Source organism: Ornithorhynchus anatinus, chromosome X5 (assembly GCF_004115215.2).
Source record: "Ornithorhynchus anatinus isolate Pmale09 chromosome X5, mOrnAna1.pri.v4, whole genome shotgun sequence".
NCBI lineage: Eukaryota > Metazoa > Chordata > Mammalia > Monotremata > Ornithorhynchidae > Ornithorhynchus > Ornithorhynchus anatinus.
The window spans coordinates 38,567,514-38,576,275 of NC_041753.1; the positions used below are offsets into that span (position 1 = coordinate 38,567,514).

At 38.0% G+C, this 8,762-nt stretch overlaps 1 non-coding gene across 1 annotated transcript; it reads right to left on the reverse strand.

Annotated features, from left to right (window-relative positions):
* Positions 1-7,698: 7,698 nt before the first annotated feature.
* LOC114808400 lies at positions 7,699-7,837 on the reverse strand. Its single transcript, XR_003756248.1, has one exon. It is a non-coding gene; the product is annotated as a small nucleolar RNA SNORA7 (small nucleolar RNA).
* Positions 7,838-8,762: the final 925 nt, after the last annotated feature.

The window sequence follows — 8,762 nt, forward strand, 5'->3', positions numbered from 1 at the left end:
AGTGGGTCAGACAAGAGCGGGTCAATGACAATATGCGAAACAATAACACTATAATCTCTTCTTTCTCCAAGGTACTCAGCTCCAATGTCTCTTTGACCTCACCTACTCTCATTCTTCATTTACAATGAGAGACTTCATCATCATCATCATTGTCTCCTGCAGACCTACTTTATACTGATAGTAGGCTATCAATATATAACTTTGGATAATGATGGAAGAGCAGGAAGTTAGAGTAATTAATTTCCTCTGGGGCAGCTGAAAGCTTTAGGCTATTTCTGGGTAACTGTATAGAGCAAAGATTGATTGAAGCAGCAAAAACAAAAGAAGGAAGGTCACTGAAGATGTGGATGTGACATGGAGGGATAATGAAAGATGCCATGGGGCACAAAATCAGAGCTAGTACTATACAGCCACTCTGAAACATTCTTGTAGAATAAAGATTTTGGAGCTGAAATGTTCATAGCTCATTTATATGTCAACGGACCACTTGGCATCCAAACAGATTCACATACTTGCTAACAATAAAGGACTCATATACAGTCATTAAAACTTTCTTTATCATTAATGAAATTACATCTGTCATCACAGTCATAACAAAAAATCAGATCATTTTATTTATAAAATAGAGCATCCATTTAAGAAGCTTCCCTTGCTTTACAAATTATACAGCGGTGTGGTGCATTAGTTTACTTCATTGCCTAATCCGGTAATTTTCTGCAAATTCTCCATTCATTTGAAAGCATTTTCTATTGCGCATGGGCAAAGGTGGCACTAAAAAACAAAGGAAAGAAGAGATTAAGCAGAGAGAGGCTAGGGAGGAGGGAGAACAGAGAAAAGAGAATAGAGTTAAAGGAGCCAATAGCAGAATAGCAAAAGCAGCACCAGCATAATCAAAAACCATGGCAGAGCACAGCAGAGAGAGGCAGTAATCTTATTATGCATTATTCTGCCTCTGTCTTTCTTTATCTTTGTCACCCTTTTTGTCACCAGGCTAATGTGGTTGAGTATCTATATTTATCTATATGTGGTTCTACGGGTTTTCTCCTTCCCTGATTTACTGCATCATGTTAACCAGGGGGTAATGAGAGCGATCTTCAATTTAAAAAACAGGTTTGACAGGTAACAGCTACGAACAAATGCTTCAGTGATTGAAACCAATTCTCTTTTTCAATGTTTCACTTGCAAATGATGTTCAGCTGCCTTATTTCATAATTGGTTCATATTTCAGACCTGAATTTAGAAGAAAGGAAAATATCCCCTAAAAAGTTTGCTTAGTCTTTGACTTTGACTTTTTCCTTGTTTTATTTTCCCCTTTGTCCTTTCATTTCTTCTTTCAGATTTTTAAGCAATGCTGTCAATCTGTAAATTTAGTCCACTAGTGTGTATTCACTTAATGGGGTTCAAGTGGCTTACTTTTCAAATTCAATGTTCCATAAAATACAAAACTGTGCTTCACCCCTTTATTCTGAATCTACTCTGGAGAATTAACTAAGTTATAAATGGGAAATGGGAGAAGTACAATTAAAGCAATGATCATTTTTTAAATTATGCAAAAGGGAGAAAACTGAATGAAATAATTTATAATGAATACAGTTGTAATAGCAAATTTATATTTCCCTAAACAATTACTTAGGAGTTTTAAACTGATTACAATGCTATATCATCTGCTTCTTCCCTTGTTACATTTTTCTTTGCCTTTTTTGAGATCCAGTGATAATGGGGTTTAAACTCTGGGTGCCAGCCGGTTATATTAACATTACTGATATTAATTTGTGTTTTTAGCAAATCTCTGGTAATTTAAATAGGATTTTGTCATAAATACTCAATATTTATTTAGTACACTATTCTGAGGATCTTTAATTGCTTTACAATTATGAGCTCATAAATCCTTCCAATTCTCTGTGAGGCAAATTGCAAACATATTATAGTTTTTGTTTTACATCATTTCAGAGATGAGCAAACTTATGTCCGTACAGATTATGACTTCTAGGGACATATTTATATGGGGATTTGTCTGAGAATAGAGCCAAGAGTTGGCCAGTCTTTAGCCAATAGGCTATACTTCCTCTTTAAGGCAATGACCCCTTATTGAGCCATTCAGTAGAAATCTGGTTCCCATTCTCCTGAATTTGTAGCAGCACAGAGAGGACAATATAGGTTAGCTTAAAGGCAAAGTACCCTAGGTGCTCTCTTCTTCAATGGTGAGAATTTCCATTATAGCAATGGCCTATTGACAAATGTCACTTTGGGCCTAATTTGGTTCTTCTTTGATAATTGATTTGCTCTTGACCAACAGTATAATCTACAACCAGCTTCAGTTCTTTCAAAAGCAAAAATAACTTCTCTCTCCCTGCTGCATTGCAGAAAACACAGTAACATTCAGTTGCCTGTATTCTCCAGCGTTCAAAATTGGATTCCTTTCATGTGAATAGATTGGAAAAGGTCCTTTGTTGGTCTTTGTGGGTCTTTTTGATGGCTGAAGGCACTTAAGGGGGAAATGACTCTTTCAATAAGGAATGGTAAAACAAAACACTGTGGTTTTGTTGACAATTGATACTAAAAGATGCAAGACTTTAAGTTACTAAATGCTTTGCCCATGCATCCAATCTATTTTGGTCATTGACCTTTCCTAGAGTTACTAAATGTCTAGGATTGACCAGAATAATCCAAAAATTTCAGGTCTTCTGACATCCTGCCCAGGGTATAATATTCCACATTTCTTCTCAACAACTTGCTTCCAGGATATGCACTCCAAGAAGAGACTACAAACATGCTCAACAAAATGGAGTTACTTTTGATCCTGAAACAACTGGAAGGGAGTGGGATAATGTCATAATATCAGTGCAAACTGGGCCAATAAGTCTTGGTTTAGTTGCTAATTTTATGGTTAGCCTATCCTTTCTCTGGGTCAGTTTCTACTTATTAACGAAAATAGACACAACTATATTAGGGACTATTACTATCCATTTGATACCTAATAGATGGATTAATTCTTCAACTGATCATTGAAAGAGTTTTCATTTTGTTTGCTATAGTTTATGTCCAAAACTGAGGAATATACCTGGATTTGACCTAATGTAAAAAAGCAGACAATTATAATTTTTGCTTTTGAACTAGTATTCATTGATTTTTAAATTCAGCTATTAGGCCTGGACTTATTATGAATTTCACTTTCTTAGAATGTTAAAATACAGCTGCCTGTGTTTGAAGATGATGTGCTTGGGATCTCACTTGTCCCTAAGTCACTGCTTCAAGAGAAAGACACCTCTCCTTATTGCATGTACATGCCAAGCTGATGTTGTTATTGAGTACAAACAGTGCACTGCTATATCACGTCTTTTGAAATTGTGTATTATTGTGTTTTAAAGACATTTGTTTTATCTTGCCTGCTAGTGATGTGCCATGCCACCTTACTATTCAGAAGGTACCTAGATATCTGTTATTACCTCTTCTCTTTATATCAATCAATCAATGGTATTTATTAAGCTTTTTTTTTCTTTTAAGGGTATTTGTTAAGTATTTTACTATGTGTCAAACACTTTTCAAAGCTCTGGTGTCGATACAAATCAATCAGGTGGGACACAGTCCCTGTCCCACGTGGGGTTCACAGTCCAAATTCATTCCCATTTTACAGATGAGACAACAGAAGCACTGAAAAGTTAAGTGACTTACCCAAGTTCACACAAACAATTGGACTTGGGATTAGAACCAGGTCTCTTGACTCCCGGGCCCGTGCTCTTTTCCCTAGGCCATGATGCATGTCAGAAGCATGGTCTTTGTGCAGACCACTATATTAAGTTCTTAGGAGAATACAATACAGTTAGCAGACACTATCTTTGCCCACAACAAGCTTACAATCTTAAGGAGACAGACATTACAATTACTTACAAATAGAGGAAGCAGCAGAGTATAAGGAAGGATATGTACATAAGTGCTGTGGGGATGGGGGTGGGGGAAGTATTAGTGTGTTTTAACAGTTACAGACCCAAGTGCTTGGTGACACAGAAGGGTGGGAGAAATGGGAAAAGTTGGAGTAGGCTGAAGTCGATCTATCGATCAATTATATTAAGTGAAGGTTTATTGGGGGCAGAGCACTATACTCAGCTCTCCTGGCAAAGATGTGACGTGATGAACAACATATTGAATGCTGAGGTACTGATTGTGTTCCAGTGCTTCCACTCCCGGTGATCCTGACTGCTGCCAAGTGTGGTTTATAAATGACACCATAGAAACTGCCTGAGAAGTGGCACTGGATTTCTGTGCAAGGGTGGGTCCTACCCCAAAAGTTAGTGATTGGGTTCTGTGCCCCACTTCTCCTTTTCCTTCTGCCCACTACCCTGTCTTACAGACCACCCCTCTATCCAGAAAGAAAGGGTGGGGTTGGGGAACGGCAGAATCCAGCAGGAAAGAAGAGGTAGCTTTTCCACCCTGCCCCTCCTGCCCCACCGATTTCTTAAACTCACTTCTTAAGAGAAGCAGTGTGGGTTAGTGGAAAGAGCCCGGGCTGGGGATTCAGAGGTCATGGGTTTTAAACCCGACTCTGCCACTTGTCTGCTGTGTGACCTTGGGCAAGTCACTTAACTTCGCTGTGCCTCAGTTACCTCATCTGTAAAAATGGGGATTAAAAAATGCGAGCCCCATGTGGGACAATCTGATTACCCTGTATCTACCCCAGCGCTTAGAACAGTGCTCTTCACATAGTAAGAGCTTAACAAATATCATAATTATTATTATTATTATTATTAAACAGTAAAAGCACTTCACACAGTAAGGACCAAACTTGAGGATGTAACGAAAGGGAGTTTAATTGAATCAACAACCAATATTCCTGCATACACATTGAGCTGAGATTTTTGCTGAATTCAATCACAAAATGTGTGTACAGGTGCACAGAATCTCCCTCCCAGATGCTACTTACTGGCAAACAGGAACAATTTGGGGTTGTTTACGTTAAATGACTCATTTTTGGAGAAAACAATGTAATTTAAATTTGATTTTCTTTTGTTGTTTGTCAGCACGTTACTGAGAAACCTCAAAAAACTACCACTGCTTCCTAGATCAGGTCTGGGTCTCCCAGCTCTTTAGAGGTTTAGGCACAATCCTGACTTTGTTAAAATTGAACATGGTATAAATCTAGATGCAGAATTATATTATGATATGGGCGAGATAATCTTTCAGAACTCAAGATAACTCATAAGTCAAATAAAACCCAAATCTTAATACCTCAAACTTAATTATTCAGAAATTGATTATTCTATTTAGTATTTATTGAACACCCATTTGGTTCATTGCACTGTATGAGGTGCTTGGAAAATACAGAATATAGACATGACAAGTTTCCTGCCCAAAAAGAGTTATTAAAGAGTTACACTTGAATGAGGGAGATGAACATTAAAATACAACTAGTCGAAAGAAATTACTGAATAAACACATATACATGAGTGGTGAGGGTGAGTATAAATACACTCATAAGTGGTAAAGTTGGCTAATGGATTTATAGGCCTTAGGTTTCTATACCCTTTAAGCACTTGATACACATATCACCCTCAGCCCTAAAGCACTTACGTACATATCTGTAATTCATTTATATTAATGTTTGTGACCCCATCTAGATTGTAAGCTCTTTGTAGGCAAAGAACATGTCTACCAACTCTGTTGTAATAATAATAATGATAGCATTTGTTAAGCACTTACTATGTGCCAAACACTGTTCTACTCTCTTGTGCTTGTACAGTACTTTACACACATTAAGTGCTCAATAAATAACATTGTTTAAAATGGTACCTGTTAAGTGCTTATTATGTACCAGGCACTGTACTAAGTACTGGAGTATATAAAAGATAATTAAGTTGATTGGAGTCCTTGTCCTACAGACTAAGTAGGAGGGAAGAGAACTTAATTCTCATTCTACAGATGAGATAACTGAAACACAGAGAAGTTATTTGACCAAGGACAAAGAACAGACAAGTGGCAGACCTTGATAAGAACTCAAGTTCTCTGACTCCCAGATCCATGCTCTTTGCACTAGATCCCACTGCTTCTCATTGATGATTGGTGATCAGTTGATTAGGGAAGTCTTGTTGAAGGAGTTGGGATTTTAGTAGTATCCCACAGTAATAGTATGCATTAAACCCTTACTGTGCACAAAGCACTCTGGGAAAGACTTCATAGACAGAAGAAGAGGAGGAAGACAAGTCAAAGGACAGGAAAGGGAGGAAAGCAGAGGATCAAGAAACAGGAGGAACACTATGGAATGTAGTGGATACATATATTTGCAAGCCATTAATGAATTCTCCCAATTGCCAAAATAGCAGTGCTTTTCAGTGGATAAAGTACTAGATAACAGATTCCACTATATATTGGTTGGGAGAATGACAGAGAAAACAGGATAGAATTCAAGGAAAGGATTGCATTTCCAATTTTACATGGCACATGTATACCATATATATACCACATCCAACTATTAGAGCAGTTTCAGTAGCCCCATCTAAATCAATCAGTGGTATTTATTGAGCATGTACTTAGTGGTATTTATTGAGAATGCACTATGTACAGGCCACTGTACTAAGTGCTTGGGAGAGTATGATAGAGTAGGTAGACATGATTCCTACCTACAAAGAGTTGACAGTTTAGTGGGCTAGGCAAGGCAGTGTGAATTTACATGTGCACACCATATTCCAAACCGTGACTTCTTTATAGGAGTTCCACTCGGTATTCTCCACTGATAGATTTCCATCATGAGATGACTGAATTCCTGGATTAAGTGGATAATCCATTTTATGTGAACCAGCATTTATACTGGCATTAATTTATTTCTGCTCAAAATTCATGTTTGAACATATACATCGATTTCTGCCAGAACAGAACTTTCCCATGTGTTTTTGGTTAGATCATGGCTAGAGAATTAGGGAACATTCATCTGATGCTGCAAGACTCTGTGTATTCAAGACACCACAAGTGTCAGAAGAAATGGCTTGTGTTCAGGCATGTAGGACTGTGAACCCATGGGTGTAGCATTAGACAGCGTAAGTATTACGGTGTGAATTTTCCTTAATGAACTTTTTTAAGAATGCAACCCTAATATATTTAGGAGGACTGGGTGTATAATCATTCTTATTATGTGAGCTCATTTTGGTCAGGGAACGTGTCTACCAACTCTCTTGCATTGTACTCTTTTAAGTGCTTAGGACAGTGTTCTGCACACAGTAAGTGCTCAATAAATATCATTGATTGACTGATTAAGTAGCTAACATTTTCAAACAAGCCTATTATTGCTTATCACAGATGTTAAGGGTGATGTGCTATTAAAAACATAACATTAACGTATATAATAATAATCATGGCATCTACTATATGCCAAGCCCTGGGTTACATTCCGGTTAATCAGGTCAGACACAAACTATGTCCCACATAGGACTCACAGTCTAAGAGGGAGAGAGAATAGTTCTTTTACTCACATTTTTTGTCTTGACATGCCATCAAGTCATCTTCGACCCATAGTGATGCCATGGATGCATCTCTCCCAGGATGCCCCACCTCCATCTGCAATCGTTCTGGTAGTGTATTCATAGAATTTTCTTGGTATAAATATGGAAGTGGTTTATCATTGCCTCCTTCAGCGCAGCGCAGTAAACTTGAGTCTAAACTTCACGCTTGTTTCTCTCTCGTGCCGCTGCTGCCCAGCACAGGTGAGTTTTGACTTATAGCAGATTGCCTTCCACTCACTAGCCACTGCCCAAGCTAGGAGTGGAATGGATATGCCTCTGCCTGACTCTCCCTCCTGTAGTCGAGGCTGGTAGAGTACTGGGAACTCTCCAGGGTGTGACCTTGAGAGGGGTATTCACATTTTACCAAGAAGAAAAATGAGGCATAGAGGTTAATTCACTTGCCTGAGGCCACACAGAAGGAAAGTAGTTCTCCTGACACCAAATCCCATACTCATTCCACTAGGCCATGCTCTCTCTCTCTCTCATTCTCCATATATATATTTTCTAAAATTCTAGCAATGATATATACATATGTGTATACTCCATATGTGTATACTCCATATACTCCATATTAGGGAAGCAGTGTGGCTCAGTGGAAAGAGCCTGGGCTTCGGAGTCAGAGGTCATGAGTTCGACTCCCGGCTCTGCCACTTGTCAGCTGTGTGACTATGGGCAAGTCACTTAACTTCTCTGTGCCTCAGTTACCTCATCTGCAAAATGGGGATTAACTGTGAGCCTCACGTGGGACGACCTGATTACCCTGTATCTCCCCGAGCGCTTAGAACAGTGCTCTGCACATAGTAAGCGCTTAACAAATACCAACACTATATATATATAATTGCTAGAATTTAAGAAGATGTCATTAAAATATATTTAATTAATTCTGAAATTTTGTCAGAGTTTTCCACAATAAATTATTCACATGCAAGATAATTTCAGATTTTATATAATCAAATCATATTTACTGAACACTCATGTCTGATAGGTGTTACACAGACTTTCCAGAAAATTTTTCCCTTCATCAATGCAGGAGAGTAACTCAGGGTTTAGTTTTGATTTAGTTTTGAGAAAGTGAGCTCTGCTTTGTATTACTCTGCATTCCAAAAAGGAACATGTATTCTTCACAAAAAAAGAAAACACAACACAAAAAAACTTAACTTCCTAAATGAAAAGCTCCTTTACTCATAAACTAACAAATTGTCAACGAAGATGGATCAACCTCAATTCAAGTGGCTTTGTTTCCAAACCAAGGCAAAAAAGAAAACCCAAAAAGAA